The sequence below is a fragment of the Marmota marmota genome, unplaced genomic scaffold, assembly GCF_001458135.2.
Source record: "Marmota marmota marmota unplaced genomic scaffold, marMar, whole genome shotgun sequence".
Lineage (NCBI taxonomy): Eukaryota > Metazoa > Chordata > Mammalia > Rodentia > Sciuridae > Marmota > Marmota marmota.
In genome coordinates, this window is record NW_025999962.1 from 3,492,787 (window position 1) to 3,507,530 (window position 14,744).

Below are 14,744 nucleotides of genomic sequence, written 5' to 3' on the forward strand. Positions count from 1 at the left end.
GTGCAGAGGGAGCGTGGCCGGCCTGGAAGGTGGGGCTGCGCGCCAGTCCCCGGGCTGTCGCTGCAGGCCCCTCGCGGGGGTGCTGATCTGCGCGCCTGGACTGGGAGTTTTTATCTGGTCTTCTTTCTTCTGATGACATTAATTCACAAATGGTGGGCTGGGGGGGGGTGTGTGTGTAACTCGTTCCTTGTGATTGGCAGCCTGTCAGGGGTATGGGGACGTGTGGCTGGGGCCACCTCTGGACCAGGTGCAAGTGGAGGGCAGCACCCGAGAGGAAGGGGCTGGGCACTGGGATAGGGGACCGTCCCCCTGGCATGGCTGTTCCTGAGCACAGGGACCTGGGTCACTTGCTTTTCTTCCGAGCTGTAACTGTCCTCTACTGAGCAAGTTCCTGAGGCCACAAACTGGGGGCTTCAAACAACAAAGTACTTCTCTCCGAGTTCTGGGGGCCGAAGTCTGAGCAGCGGGTGAGCAGGCTGTGCTCCTCCCCAAGGCGCCGGGGGAGGGGTCTTCCCGCCTCCCCCCACTTCTGGGCTCCTGGCGCTCCTGGGCTGGTGGGTGCCTCACTGGGTCTCTGCTTCCACATCAACTGGTCATCTTCCCTCAGGCTCTGCCTCGAAGTCTTCAGGGGCCTCGTTGATCCAGACTGACCTCAACCAGAGGGTCTTTTATATCTACAAAGACCCTCTTTTCCAGTAAGGTCGCATTCTGAGTTTCCAGATGGATGGAGTCTAGGGCCACTGCTCAACCCAGTGCGTCTGCCCATGGAAGCTGGTCGTGCCCAACCCAGACTGGAGCTGGGAGGGAGGGGCTGTTGGGGTGCCAGTCATGCCGGACACCGTGGGCTCCTCCTGGGTGTGTCCCTACAGCCAGGAGCTGAGCTACACAGGGCCGATTCAGTGGTGTGGCGACCGTGTGTCCTGAGCCTGGTGGTAACAGATGAGGAAATGGAGTCCCACGGGGCCGGCAGCTTGTAGGAGCCTTAAGTCTCCTAGGAGGTGGGACAGGGAGCCCCGCGTCCCTGCAGGCTGGATGGCCACGAGGAAGGACAAGAGGCTGCCTGTTCCCCCTCCGTCTGTCCTGCTTCTGAACAGCTTCTCCTTGCTGCCAGCTGAGGATGAATCAGGGTGACGCCCTCAGCTGGCTGGTTTCCAAAGGGCGCTCACGTTAATGTCACACTCTCCACTCTGGAGAGCCACGGACTCGGGTGAGCCCCAGATTTTCCCGGATGTTCCTGACTCACAATGTTCAGAATCGCTGCTGTGTATCAGCCTCAGAGAGTAAAGCCTCCGTGCCACTCATGACAGCCTTTCCAGCAGGGTGTCAATCAGCGCTCTGCCATTGGGGCACACCCGCGAGGAGCCCACTGCGTCCTGTGTGGTGGGCACCCCAATAGCTCCATCCCCCAACTCTAGTCTGGCAGATGCACTGGGTTGACCAGTGTCTCCCCAAACTCTCTCCTTCTGGAAACTCAGAATGAGACCTTATTTGAAAAGAGGGTCTTTGCAGATACATCAGGTTGAGGTCGTTCAAGGTCAGCAGGGCCCCCGAAGACACCAAGGCAGATTATAACAAGCACCCGCCTCCAAGCACGGTGCTGGGGTCCATGTGGGCGGGGAAGCTTGTCTCTGAACTGCAGGTGGTTTTGGAGTGGCTGGTCCCCGGCTGTGGCCTGTTCTCCCACTGAGCAGGAGACTGGGGAGAAGCCCACCCTCTGGGAGTCAGTCTCTGAGTCTGTCAAATGGGGATGAAGTGACCACCTCTTCCGGGTGAAGGTGAAGTGGCAACAGGACAGGGCCAGCCCATGGGTGTGGGGGCTGGGGATGGCTGATCAGGCCAGTTCAGGGTCAGGAGGCCAGCTTCCTCCTCTCCTCCAGCACCTGATGGCACACCTGCACCTTGTGTGCCTGGGTCCTCCGGTCCAGGGACAGAACTGAGGTCTCTGCTGGGGGGACAGGGAATGGGCCGCGGGGCCGCAGCTCCTCCATGGGGGCTGAAGGCACAGAGCCGGCCTGGACTCCTGGCTGGGCCCGGCTCTGCCTGCCCTCCCACGTCCAGGTGTCGCTTCCTCGGGTGGAAGGGCACCTCTCGGAGGTTCCTGCCTCCTGGATGTGTGCTGAGGCTTATGGGATGGTGCATTTGGGGTCACCTGTGTGGGGCATTGGCCCCAATCATGCTGACCAATGTTGGGGCAGGACGGTAGGAGGGCTGTGGGGTGGACCTCCTGCTCCTGGGTGCTGGCTGGGGGCTCAGGCAACCCCTAAGGCCACTCTGGTGGCTCAGTCTGATGTCCCTCTGCCTGTGCTCAGACAGCTGTGCCCTGGTTGAGGACCCTGTCCCCACTCCAGCTGTGCCACTGGAAGGCACAAAGAAGCCACGGCCAGAGCCCTCCTCACAGTGACCTGACCCCTGCTTTTTGCTGTGGGTGGACCGTGGTCTCCTATGGGTAGAGAGTGCCAGTGGCCAGTTGATGGGGACGCTGACAGGCTTCTCTCCTCACAGGTGGGCGGGAGGGTCTCTGTCCTGCTGAGACGCCTGGTCCTGCAGGGGGTTCTTGAGTTTGCACACCTTCTCAGCCTTGTCCCGGGGACAGTGGCCCTGTGTCCAGGAGGGCGAAGCAGCTGTGGCATTGTATTGGTCAGCTGTGCCGTGGTAACAAGTGGCCCCACACCTTGGTGGCTGAGGGTGAGTCGAACTGAGCCTAGGAGCTGCCCAGCCGTTCTCCGCCTCAGGGACATGCCACCTCTGGGCAGCCCGACTGCCACGTCCTGCCGGGGTCGATCCCGGCTTCAGGCCTGCTTCCCTGCTGCCCTCTGCCTGGGAGCCCTGTGTTGTCCCACTGCTGTAATGAGTTTGGTTGAGTGGAGGCCCCCCCCATGACCCCTGTCCTGCAGCCCTGGACACATGATGGGACTGGGCAGGTGTGTGTGGCCTGGACATGGGTGCTATGTGCAGGTTGTTTATAAAGGGCCACTTGTCCCTCTGGGGCTGTGCGTGCTTCACACCCTCCAGCTCTGGTGCCTTGGTTTGGGTCCATGGTGAATGTTCCGTGGAAGACCAGTGGGTCACTCTGGGATGGCCCTCGGGTGCTGGGCAGGAGCGGGGGTGGAGGGTGCCTGGGTCTGTCCCATTACTGCCTCCTTGTCATCTCCAGTGGACACCATCTGCACCCCACTGTGGGCTCCTGTGTCCCCACCCAGGCTTCCCACCGTCCCAGAGCCCTCAGTCCCTGCCATGTGGCTGGTGTCCAGGAGTGGCTGTGAGGCCCAGCGAGGGGGCAGAGGAGGTCAGGTGCTCTGGCAGAGGCCTTGGCTTCCCCAGGCTGCCCCGAGCGTGAGAAGTGCCCAGTTCCCTCTGGGACCTGTAGGGCATGGTTCTCCCTGCTCAGGGTCCACAGCAGGGAGGGGTAGCCCCAGATTCCAGAGGCAACTGCTCCCTTCCAGGAAATGAGGCCCTGAAACATCAAGTGACTGTTCCACGTCCCCAGCTCCTAGGTGGCAGCGCAATCTCTGCCTGAGTCCCCCCTTTGTGGGTGGAAAGGACTTTGCTGTCCCTTGGCCCATTTGCTCCTGAGGCTTCGCTGCCTGTGCCTTCCCTCCGCCCCCTCCTCCAAGCCACGAAGTCCCCTCCATGACCCCCGTCTGACAGCCGCTGTCTCTGTACTTGCTGTGCAGGTGTCTGGGAAAGAGGGGAGCAGGGGGCAGGTGGGGTTTGGCTTTGGTTTGTGGGTGGCGCTGAGCGTCTAGGACATGAGGTGTCCAGAATGCCCTGTGGTCTGCAGGAGGCAGGGGTGAGACCCGCAGGACGTCCTCTGGAGTCTGGGGCCCTTGCATAGCCCATGGGGCTGGGAATGTGCTGTCCTTGCTCAAGGTCAGACTCGCCAGAGGCGGGAGATTTTTTTAAGGGCACATTCTTTTGTTGTTGTTAAACATTTTTTTAGTTATACATGGGCACAACACCTTATTTTGTTTATTTTTATGTGGTGCTGAGGATCGAACCCAGGGCCTCACATAGGCAAGGCAAGCGCTCCTGTCACTGAGCCACAACCCGAGCCCAAGGGCACATTCTTGACGGAGAGGCCCCAGGGTCCCACAGGCCAAGCTGACCATGCGCACTGCAGGTGGGGCCTGAGCTGAGTTCTACCCTGGGTTCTTCCTCCTCCTCTTTGTTTATGTCATGGTGAGATTGTGTAATGTGACACTCACCATCCTGGGTTGGGGCAGGTGGGGGTGCCGAGCACCTTGCTCTGGTGTGCTGTCCCATCCTCCACCCTGGGCAGCGATTTCCCCTGCAGTGTGGCTTCAGGGGCCGTGCCAGACACTTGTTCTCCCAGGAGTGGTCACTTGCGGTCCTTCATGGCCTCTGAGGCAGGAAGGGGGTTAACAGCCGAATTCCTGCTCAACCTCAGCACCTCTGGAGACCAGAGGTGTGCCCTGAGAGGACGGTCCACCCCTCTGTGCAGCCCCTGTCCTTGAGGAGGTCAGGAGGGGGCTCGCTAGAGGAGGGTGTTTGCACCTGGGTTCAGACGCACCCCCTCTCACCCGGGTCGTCAAGGCCCCAGCTCATCCGTTTTCGTTTTAAGACCCTCGCGCTCGGCTGCTCTTCACTGAGTGCATCTGGAAGAGACCTCCGCCTGCAAACCTGGCTGGAGAAGCAGTGCCAGTGGCCGTGCTGTCCCTGGTGCCCAGGTGGTCCTCTGCCGCCTGGCCAGCTGGCCTGAGGGGCTCCCTGGGGCACAGGATGCAGGTGGGACAGACTGGCAGTTGTCACACAGAGCCCCCAGCCGGGTCTTGGGTGTCACCTCCCCCCAGCTTTCTAAGGAGCTGCCCTCACAGGTGACCAGGCCCTGGCCCTTCAGCTGCTTCCCCGAGGGAGGAGACACATCAGGACCCAGTGCTGTTGTCTCCTGTGTCCCACGTCACTGGAGCACAAGCCGCGGCACACAGAGGTCCTCTGCCATCCATGACATGGCAGGGTGTCTGCCTCGCCTGCAGGGTGGCCAGGTGCCCATTTCTTTCCACTGCGGGACCCTTCACTGCGTGCCAGGCCTCTGCGCTCTCTAGGGGCCTCTCGTTCCTGCCCGGCCCTCGCGGTGCCCAGACCTGAAGTCAGGAGCACTGAAAGGGGACCAGTGCCCTCAACTGGGATGGCTTCATCGCCTCCCCGACCCCATCAAGGGCCAGGGTCAGCGACTGCGTGGCGGGCTCCCCCTGTTGCTGTCTCTCCAGTGGCTCAGCGCCTGCCTCCGCGTGCATCTGGGCATCTTTTCTTGCGTGCACATCCTGACTTTGCTGAAGAACCTGGGCCGGCATTGTTGTTATGGGCCGGCATGTTTCACACACACACACACACACACACAGCGTGAGGCTCAGCACCTTGCCAGTTTTAGGTGCATGGTCCCGTGACAGCAGGTCCATTCACGTCATGTGGCCGCCATCACCAGCCCTCTCGAGAGCGCCGCTGTCTTCCCGGCCAAACCTCTGCCCATTAAGCAGCCCCTGTCTCCTCCCCGCGCCGGCAGCCCCGTTCTCCCCCTTGCCTTGACGACTCTAGGCACCTCAGGTGATCGGCACACGTGTGTCTTTGTTTGTTTGTTTATTTATTTATTTATTTATTTATTAGGTTTTTAGTTGTAGGTGGACGCAGTGCCTTTATTTTTTGATTTTTGTTTGGTGCTGAGGATGGACGCGGTGCCCCCATGTGCTAGGTAAGCGCTGGCCACTGAGCCCCAGCCCCACCGTGTCTTTTTTAGCTGATTTCACCTGACACGATGCCTCCGAGGCCCATCATGTTGGGTCACATGCCGGAATTCCCTTCTTTTCTATGGCTGAATGGTTTTCCACCCCATCGATGGGCCACGTTGCGTCTGTCTGTCCGGGACACGGGCTGCTTCCTGCTTTCGGCTGTTGTGGACAGTGGTGCTGGTCTGTCTGCAGTCCTGTGGGATCACACCCCCAGGGGGACTGGATACCTCCCTGTTCTCCTGGACCCTCTCAGTAGTGCAGAGGGCAAGCCTGGGCCGAGTCAAAGCCTTGCCGTCGTCTCTGGGGAGTCCAGCGTGGCCACGTTCCACCGCACTGTGTCCTGTGACTTGGGGGTCCCTTGGGTCTTTCACTCACTCACAGGGGCTAACATCTGGGCAGCAGTGTCGGGGGTCTCAGGCCCTGCCACCAGTGGTGGCTTTATGGTAAGAAAGCTGAGGTTGAGGATGGCCCACACACTCCTGCTGTCCCCTCCCTCGGCCGTGAGGCCATTCCATAAAGGCTGGGCAGGAGGCTGGGACCCGGCCACCTCAGGGAGGTGCACGGCTCTGAAGATGAGTGGCCTGGGCCTGCAGTGGCCTTGCTTTGGAGACAGCGAGGTGTCACGGAAGGAGCCCCACTGTAGGAAGGAGCCCCACTGTAGGAAGGACGGGGACTCCTGGAGGACTCGTCGTGTGGGGCCAGCCTCCCAGCACAGAGCCAGCACACGGCGGGGGCTGGAAAGAGGTCATGTGTCCTGCTTGTACCTTCTGGTGCTGGCTTCAGGGACATTATTTTCCCGGCCCTGGCCACCTCAGCCACTCTCACCCGGAATGGTCCAGAAGCCTCCTGAGAGGTCTTCCAGCCTCCCCCTCTTCCAGCCACGCTGCTGCTAACGCGGTGCCTTGAAGTTCCGCCGTGATGTCGCTCACCTGTGCGTGGACGTCATCCCAGCTCCCTGATGCCTACAGCCTCATTCCCGTGTCTCCTCCGCGTCTCGCCCAGGTGGCAGTCCCACAGAGCAGGTGCTGCTATGCTGGAGCCTGGGTGGGCCCGACTCTGCCCCCAACCACAGGGCCTCCGGCAGGTGGAGGCGCCAGGCTCCAGGGAACAGTCCCGCAGTCCGCGGCCTGCGGGGTACGATTCAAGAGTTGGTTGCAGTGGACAGATGGCCGCTCCTGTGAGGCCTTGGATCTTTTCTTCAGCCTCATGTCCCAGTGTTAACTGTTGACTGTGTCCGAGAGACACCGACACCTGCTGGCCCGGAGCTTGGCCAGGCAGGTCTCCTGCTTGGGCTGCCCTCTTGTTTAACAAGATCCAACCTGATCCAAAGCCTAGCTCATCATCGTACCCCTCAAGAAAGGACCTTGGATTCATGTGGACCACAATGGTGATTTGATGATCGTGGTGGTGGTTATCATGGTTGATAACTGTGATGAGGTGACACTGGTGGTGGTGATGGTGATGGTGACGATGACAATGATAAAGGTGATGTTAGTGATGATGGTGGTGCTTATGATGGAGGTGATGGTGACATGTTGATAGTAGTCATGATGGTGACTCAAGGGTGGTGACGGGATGGTGATGCAGAACATGGTGATGTGTGTGATGGAGACCTCGATGGTGACTGGAGGTGGTGGTGCTGTGGTGATATGGGTGATGGTGAGGTGGTGGTAGAGACTGGGATGGTGACTTGACTCTGGAGGTAGTGGTGATGGGATGGTGGTGCAGGAGATGCTGCTGTGTTGACAGACACCATGATGGCAGTGGTGCTTACAGTGATGAGGATGATAACGTCAGGGGTGACAGTGACAGGCACCATTACTACCCGGTCCTATTGCAGGTGGAAGTGTTTTGTGAGCTGCCTGAATGTAACACCAGCCTTAGGAGGAAACGTTACTCTTGTGGCCAAGGAAGCAGACTAGGTTCTTCATTCTTACATGTGACTTCCTACTGCTAGAGCTTGGCAGTCTTGGTGGCAAATCAGCCATGAGCTGCAATGTCCTCGTCACTCAGTCGGAGAGCGTAAGCACTGTCTGTGGACTGAACAGATGCACCTCACCGGGTGGTGCCGGGGGCACACTAGAAACTGAATGTCACTGCTGGTGTTTGTGTCCCTGAGGCCATGATGGTGTGTGTGTGTACAGAAGTCACCAAGGGTCACACCTAAGCAGTGGAGTGTCATGTCTAGAGGACACCCTCTTGCGAGCCTCTGTGGAGTTAGTGACAAGGTAGCAGAAGACACACATGCTGCCCCCATCATCTTGACGATGGTTGTGTTCAGGTAGCATCTCCCAGGCAGCTGGGCCCTGTTGACCGTGCACTTGTGTTTGTGAGATCTGCCATTGCTTAACAGGTCTGACAATCCCAGGTCACAGTGTCTGCAGTGCCCTCTGTCCCTCCCCCTCCTGGGCCTGCAGCTCTCTCGGTGGCCAGCAGGTAATGTTGTGGTTCTAGAAGGGAACAACAGGAACAGACTGCACTCTGAATGTGGTTTTCTCAAAAAATAAAGTTTTCAATGAAAAAATAATAGGGCAAACAGTCCCACCACCCTACAAATTAAATTGATAAACCATGGAGCAAGATTTAAATATAAATAAGTATAGACGTCAAACAGTTTAATTATCATGCTTAATGCTATACGTGTGTGTATACAAATATATATTCATATTTATATTGTGGTACTGCTGATTGATCCCTAGGGTGCTCTACCACTGGGCTACACCCACAGCCCTTTTTAAAATTTTTATCTTGAGACACGTTCCCACTAAGTTGCCCAGGCTGGCCTGGAACTTGGGATCCTCCTGCCTCTGTCTCCAGAGTCCCCAGGACCACAGGCATGCACCACCATGCCCAGCTGTGTATTTTTAAACTCTAGGTACACTTTGAAATACAGGGCTCTAGGCTTCCTTCAGAGTCCCTCTTCACCTGCCCCTCGACTGCCTTCATCTGTGTCCCCAAGCTTCCCCTACCTCCGAGGGCCTGGTGCCTCCCTGGGCAGAGGTCAGGAGCTTCCCCAATGGGCGTGGGCTCTGTGTAGTGCTTTCCACAGACGTGGGGCTCCTGGAGGTGAGAACCTAGCTCTGGACAAGGTTGACCCTTGCCCTGGGTGCGGACCAAGAGGAAAGGCGGGGCTGTCATGCTGCTGTAGCCCCTAGTAGATCTTGTATCTCTTGTGTTGATGGTGACTACTGCGAAGAAAAAGGTCATGCTGGTTGTTGATAAGGAGATAATGATGGATGCTGAAATGGTTATGATGATAGTGATGGTGATAATGAAAGCGATATGACAGTGATGTTAATTATAGTGATACTGGTGATGATGATGTTGGGATGGTGGTGGTGTTAGTGATGGTGGTGATAGGATTCTGGTAGTGATAATGATGATGAGGGTGATGGTGATAATGACGATAATGGCAGTGATGATGGGAATGATAATGATCATAGTTGGGTGGTGGTGGTGGTGATGGTGATGATCATGGTGGTGGTGGTGATGGTGGTGGTAATGAAAGTGATGAGGGTGATGTTGATTATCGTGATACTGGCGATGGTGATGGTGGTTGTGATGATGGTGATGGTGGTGACGATCATGGTGGTGATAATGATGATCATAGTGGGGTTGATGGTGATGGTGGTGATAATGACGATGATGGTAGTGATGATGGTGATGATGGTCACAGTGGGGTGTTGGTGGTGACGATCATGGTGGCAGTGATGGCTGTGCCTTTCTAACTCCGGGAAAGATCGAGGAGACTAGGGCATAGAAAGGGGCTGAGCTCCAGGTCTTCAGAACACGTCTCTCTCACACTCAGTTGAGGTGTGAAATCTTCCTAAACCTCAGTTTCCCCATCGGTAAGACGGAGATAATAGCATCTTGTATCATATAAAGGCCTTTGGAGGTGTTGTGGGATGATGTCGTAACTCACGGGACTGTGTTCAGTTTTGATGCCGTGACTGACTGGTACGGGGAGAAGGACACGGGTTTTATGAACGGTCTGTGGTGCTGGCAGTGTTCCCCATGTTCCATGTTGGTATTTGGATGTTTCATCTGCACTGATTTTTCCTAGGTTAGATTTTAAAACTGATTTCTTCTAAATTTTTTCTAATACCTAAAGCACAAAAGGTGCCCTAAGAGCTCTCCGTTACCTGCCCTTTGGCCACATGTTTGGGGACAGGCCTGCCTGCTGGTGCAGACGGTGGTTCCTCCCCAGTCCCTGGTTTCCGGGAGGGAGGCCCTGCCTCATGGGTGCTCACCCTGCGGCCTCAGCCCCAGTCTGCCCGCTTCCCGAGCCCTGCGGCTGGACCGCCCTGAGGTAGCCCCCTTGGCCTGCAGTTAACCGCCTTCAGGTTATGAAGTAGGTCTCTGCCCAGGTCTGCCTGTGCGCACCTTGGCCCTCGTCGGACCTCGTTCTGTCACCATTCAGCCATCTCCATCTCCTCGTCAAGGGGGACGCCTTCCCTTCCTGGCCTCTCCTCCAGCCCCAGGAGCCTCCTGCCTGGCAAAGCTGCTCTGTATTACCCCCTCGCCCTAATGAGCTACTTAAAAATAAGCATCGATTTCCAGATAAAAGTCACAATTAATTTTAAATGCCCTCCTAAAACCTTGTTACAAATAATTGCCAGAAACATTCAAAGTCTGAAATTAATTAAAATCGACATCTTTGTTGGGTGTGGGTGAGCGTCCCATTTCTTAGTTTTGTGTGGGAACCATGTGGCTGTGGCTTGGGCAGAAGAGGGCCCGTGGGATGCCAGGCCGGAGCTTGCTGGCCCCACGGGGAGCGGGAGGAAACGGCGTGGAGTCACGTGGCCTGCATCCTCCCCTTCCTCATCTGTGAAGTGGGTTCAGCAGGACCAGCCTTGTGGGGTTGCCGACTGTGGTGGTGACCAGGTGTGTCCACTCTGTGCTTACTCTCAGCCTCGCTCCGTCCTCCCTGCCGTGGGGCGAACAGAAGCTGAGGGAGGAGACGGCCGTGTGCTGGAGCGGCTCCTTGGGGCTCAGAGTGGAGAGGTGACAGGGTCAGCCCCGGCCTAGAGAAGCAGGTGTTATGGCTTGGATGTGAGGTGGCCCCCAGAAGCTCACGTGCGAGACAGTATGTGAGGGCTCAGAGGAGAAGTGTTTGGGTTGGGAGGGTCTTAACCTGTGAGTCAATCCCCTGATGGGGGTCACCCGAGTGGGAACTGAAGTGGGGGGTGTGGCTGGAGGAGGTGGGCGCTGGGGCGTGTCTTTGGGGGCATATTTGCACCCGGCCAGTGGAGCCTCTCTGCTTCCTGATCGTCCTGTGAGCTGCTTCCCTCCGACACACTCTTCTGCCATGATGTCCTGCCCCAGCTAGAGCCCCGCTGTGTGTGGACTGAGACCTCTGAAACCGTGAGCCCTCAAATAAACTTTTCTCCTCTGTAATTGTTCTGATTGGGGTTTTAGTCACAGAAGCGAAAAAGCTGACACCAGGCGAGAGTCTCGGCAACCCGACTGCCAGCCCCGTGCTGCGTCACCCACCAGGCTGTCTCCCGAGGCTGGTGATGGGAATTGGCCATGGCCAAGACACGGGGAGCTGCCGAGGGCCGTGGCTGGGAGTCCTGTGGCCCCTGGGACAGCACAAGCCAGTCCTTGGCAGGGGGCGGGTGTCGGGGTGAGCCAGGCCTTGATCACTATAGTAACCTGCACTCATGGCCGACCGTTGTCAGATTCCATTTCAGAATTCGCAGAATTGTCACTCCAGGTGTCCTTGAGCAGAGCGCCCTGGATAATGCTGTCACCTGTCACATTTCTTCATTGGTCCTTGTGTGGGCATTGTTTGGGGCCATGGAGATGCCAGTGTCCCCTCCCTCCCTCCGTCCTGAAGGAGCGTGGCTCTGAGCCAGAGCAGCCAGGGAGGAGTCCTCAGGTCCGGCTCTGCACCCGGCAGGTGCTAGGCCATCGCTTGGCATCTCTGAGTCTTGGTTTCCTCATCTGGAAACGAGAGTGACATCGTGTAATACCTGGGCTGTTTGCTCACTGAGCTGGGCCTCCTGTCACCTGCCTTGTACCAGCCCTTCCAGGGGTTCCAGGAGAACAGGCCCGGGTGGGCTGCCCCTGGCACGCTCAGAGCCGGGCCAGAAGTGAGAGGAGCTCAGAGGCCTGAGGGGTCTGGAGGAGAAGCCGCCAGCCCCCAGGGGCTGCTTGGAGAAGGCCCCCCAGGGCCGCAGGGCGCAGCTGCCCAGGAAACGCGCTTAAGGGAAGCGCAGCTCCGAGAGCAGCCCCCGGCCTTCGTCCCCTCGGCCTTCGTCCCCTGGCCTCCAGGTGGTCCTCTGCTCCCCCGTCGCCCTCTCCAGCCTGACGGGAAGTTTTGGACAGTCAAGGCTGGTTCCTCCTCAAGTTCCTTCTATGCCTTGGGTCCCAGAGACAAGTGGCCACCCCCTCCCCCACGCCGTGTGTCGCAGATGCTGATGCAGAGGGAACAAAGCTTGGGAGTTATTTATTTCTCGTTTTGCAGAAATGTTTATTTGGAGGCAGCGCAAGGTGGAATGGTTTGATTTGATTAGCAAGTCTAAATGTATTAGCAGCAAGACAGAAACGATATTACAATTAGTGGTAATTAGCTGTGCTGATGACTCCGGGCCGGCGGGCGACAGATGCTCTTCCTGATCCCCTTCGGCTGGGAGGGTGCCTTATCCTTGCGAAGGGGCTGGGTTCCCTGGGGGCCGCCGGCCGGGTTGTTGTCAAGTCTGAGTAAAGCTAATGAGTCTCTTTAAAGAGACTCCTGTGCGCAGCACCCACCGTGTAAAGTGACTCTGTGGTGTCGGCCGGGCCAGACCTTCCAAGCCGCCCTGCTTAGCACTGTTGGTGACAGTGGCAGTGCCCCTCACTCCCCTGCGCCCAGCCTGTGGCGGGGAAGCCCTCCATCACCTTAGTCAGAGATGCGGCAGGTGCCCGGGACCCTGCCAGGTGCGACGCTCACTGAGGAGGTGCCTGGAGCCAAGCAGCCACCCCCTCACACGGTGGCTTCCTCAGCAGAGTTGTCAGTGGTGCACACAGGGACGAGGATGCGCCCAGATCACTTCTGTCCCCTGGTAGTTCCAGCCTTCTGATGGGCCAATGTGCCGACATCTCTGGAGAGGAGCCCGGTCTGGTGGTGGGAATGTTCTGGAACCAGGCAGAGGTGGCGGGTGCGCAGTAGTGTGTGTCTGAGTAGCACTGGGGGTGTGGCTTGAAAAGGTCACTTTACATGGGGCAAACTTTACCTCAACTAAAAGAAGGCGCTGAGAGAGATTTCAGAAGCTCAGCATGGTCACCTGGCGCGTCCCAGAGTGACCATGTTGAGCCGGTGCTCCTCAGAGCTGCGCTTCCCTTAAGCACTTTTCCTGAGCAGCTCTGCCCCTGGGGCGTGGGGGTCCTTCTCCAAGCAGCCCCTGGGGGCTGGCGGCTTCTCCTCCAGCTTCTACTCCATCCTCGGGTGGATTTCTGAGCGCACGGAGCCCGGGTAGGGGGCGTTGGGAGGCCAGGTCTGCTGCTGAGAAGGCAGCTGGAGGGCCGAGGCCCGCGCGGCACGTTCCCGGGGCCCTGGGCACTCCTAGGCAAGCGTGAGGGAGGCCGGAGGGGGAAGTGGGCACAGAGGAGGCCAAGGCCTTTCTGCCTCTGGGTGCCCTCCAGGGGCAGCAGGAAGGGGCCAGTGTGAGCCTCTTGGGGCCAGGAGGAGGCTCCAGCCTGCCAATCCCCAGGGCGACTTTCTGACCCCCTTGTGCCATCTCAGGCACACACGGCTGACCACAGGGGCCTCTGGCACATTGTTGACCTCTTTCCCACCCGACACGTGAGCCTGGCCTGCGCTGCTGGGTGTACCAGGCCGTCGACCCCTGAGGAGCCAGGGCTACTCGCGGGTGGCCCTGGATAGCAGTGCTTCCCTGTGCCCCCCACTCCTAATCACCCGCGTTGTCCCCAGACTGCCAGGGGGATCTTCTGGGCTGGGCCATTGCAGACCCTGTGGGCGCAGCTGGGATCAGGTGTGCTCTGCCCCCAGCTGTCTGGAGCTGCCCGAGGCCCCGGTTGGAGGCTAGAGGAGAGGTTTTCAGAAACCCAAGTGCATTCCTGAGCCAGCGGCTGCTGTTGGGGCTGGGGCTGTGAGCCTGAAGATGTGCTTACCTGCCTTCCCCCTGGGTGGCGGGCAGGCCTCTCCCGGGATCTCCAGGTGCAGGGGCTGCCTGCAGAGTCCACAGGACTGGCCCAGCCCATCCCCAGTGGATGTCTTTGGTCCCTTGGAGTGAAGGTGGCCCAGAGCCTACGAAAGGAGCCAGGAGACCAGACAGGATTTCCCAGAACAGGAAGAGAGGTGCCAGGGATGCCGAGGGGACCCCAGCGGGATGCCTCTTGTCCCCTGGATCACTCTACCGCAGAGCAGGGCTGGCCCGTGCAGAGTGGCAGTAGTGGGACCCTGGAGAGCCTGTAGGTGGCCTCAGAGACCCCTTCTGGTGCCTGCCAAGAGAAGTTCTTCCACCAGTGGACAGGTCCACATCTTCTGGGCAGCCCAGGGAAACGGCAAGTGGAAGCAGCGTAAGCCCTGCTGCCCACTGACCTCGTGGCGCTGAACCACACGTCCACCACTGAGTCTGTGTGTGAATGGCCAGCGAACAGGTGGCCAAGTCCAAAAAAATGTTGCAGAGGAATACTTCGTGATTCTGCTTATAAAAGTTCAAAAACATACAAAACAGAGTGTCCTTTTAATAATCCACACAAGTGGTGCACACCTGTAATCCCAGAGGCTCCGGAGGCTGAGGCAGGATGACCAAGGGTTCAAAGCCAGCCTCAGTCACAGTGAGGTGCTAAGCAACTCAGTGAGACCCCGTCTCTACATAAAATACAAAATAGGGCCGGGGATGTGGCCCCTGAGTTCAATCCCTGGTATACACACACACACACACACACACGCACACACACACACACACACACACGCGCACACACACACACACACACACGCACGCACACACACACACACACACACGACAGCGACACACGACACGCACACAGCAG

At 58.2% G+C, this 14,744-nt stretch overlaps 1 protein-coding gene across 1 annotated transcript in view; it reads left to right on the top strand.

The window, feature by feature from the left end:
- Positions 1-14,744, top strand: part of Phf21b (PHD finger protein 21B) — a 68,554-nt gene that overhangs the window by 13,740 nt on the left and 40,070 nt on the right. The window lies entirely within an intron of this gene.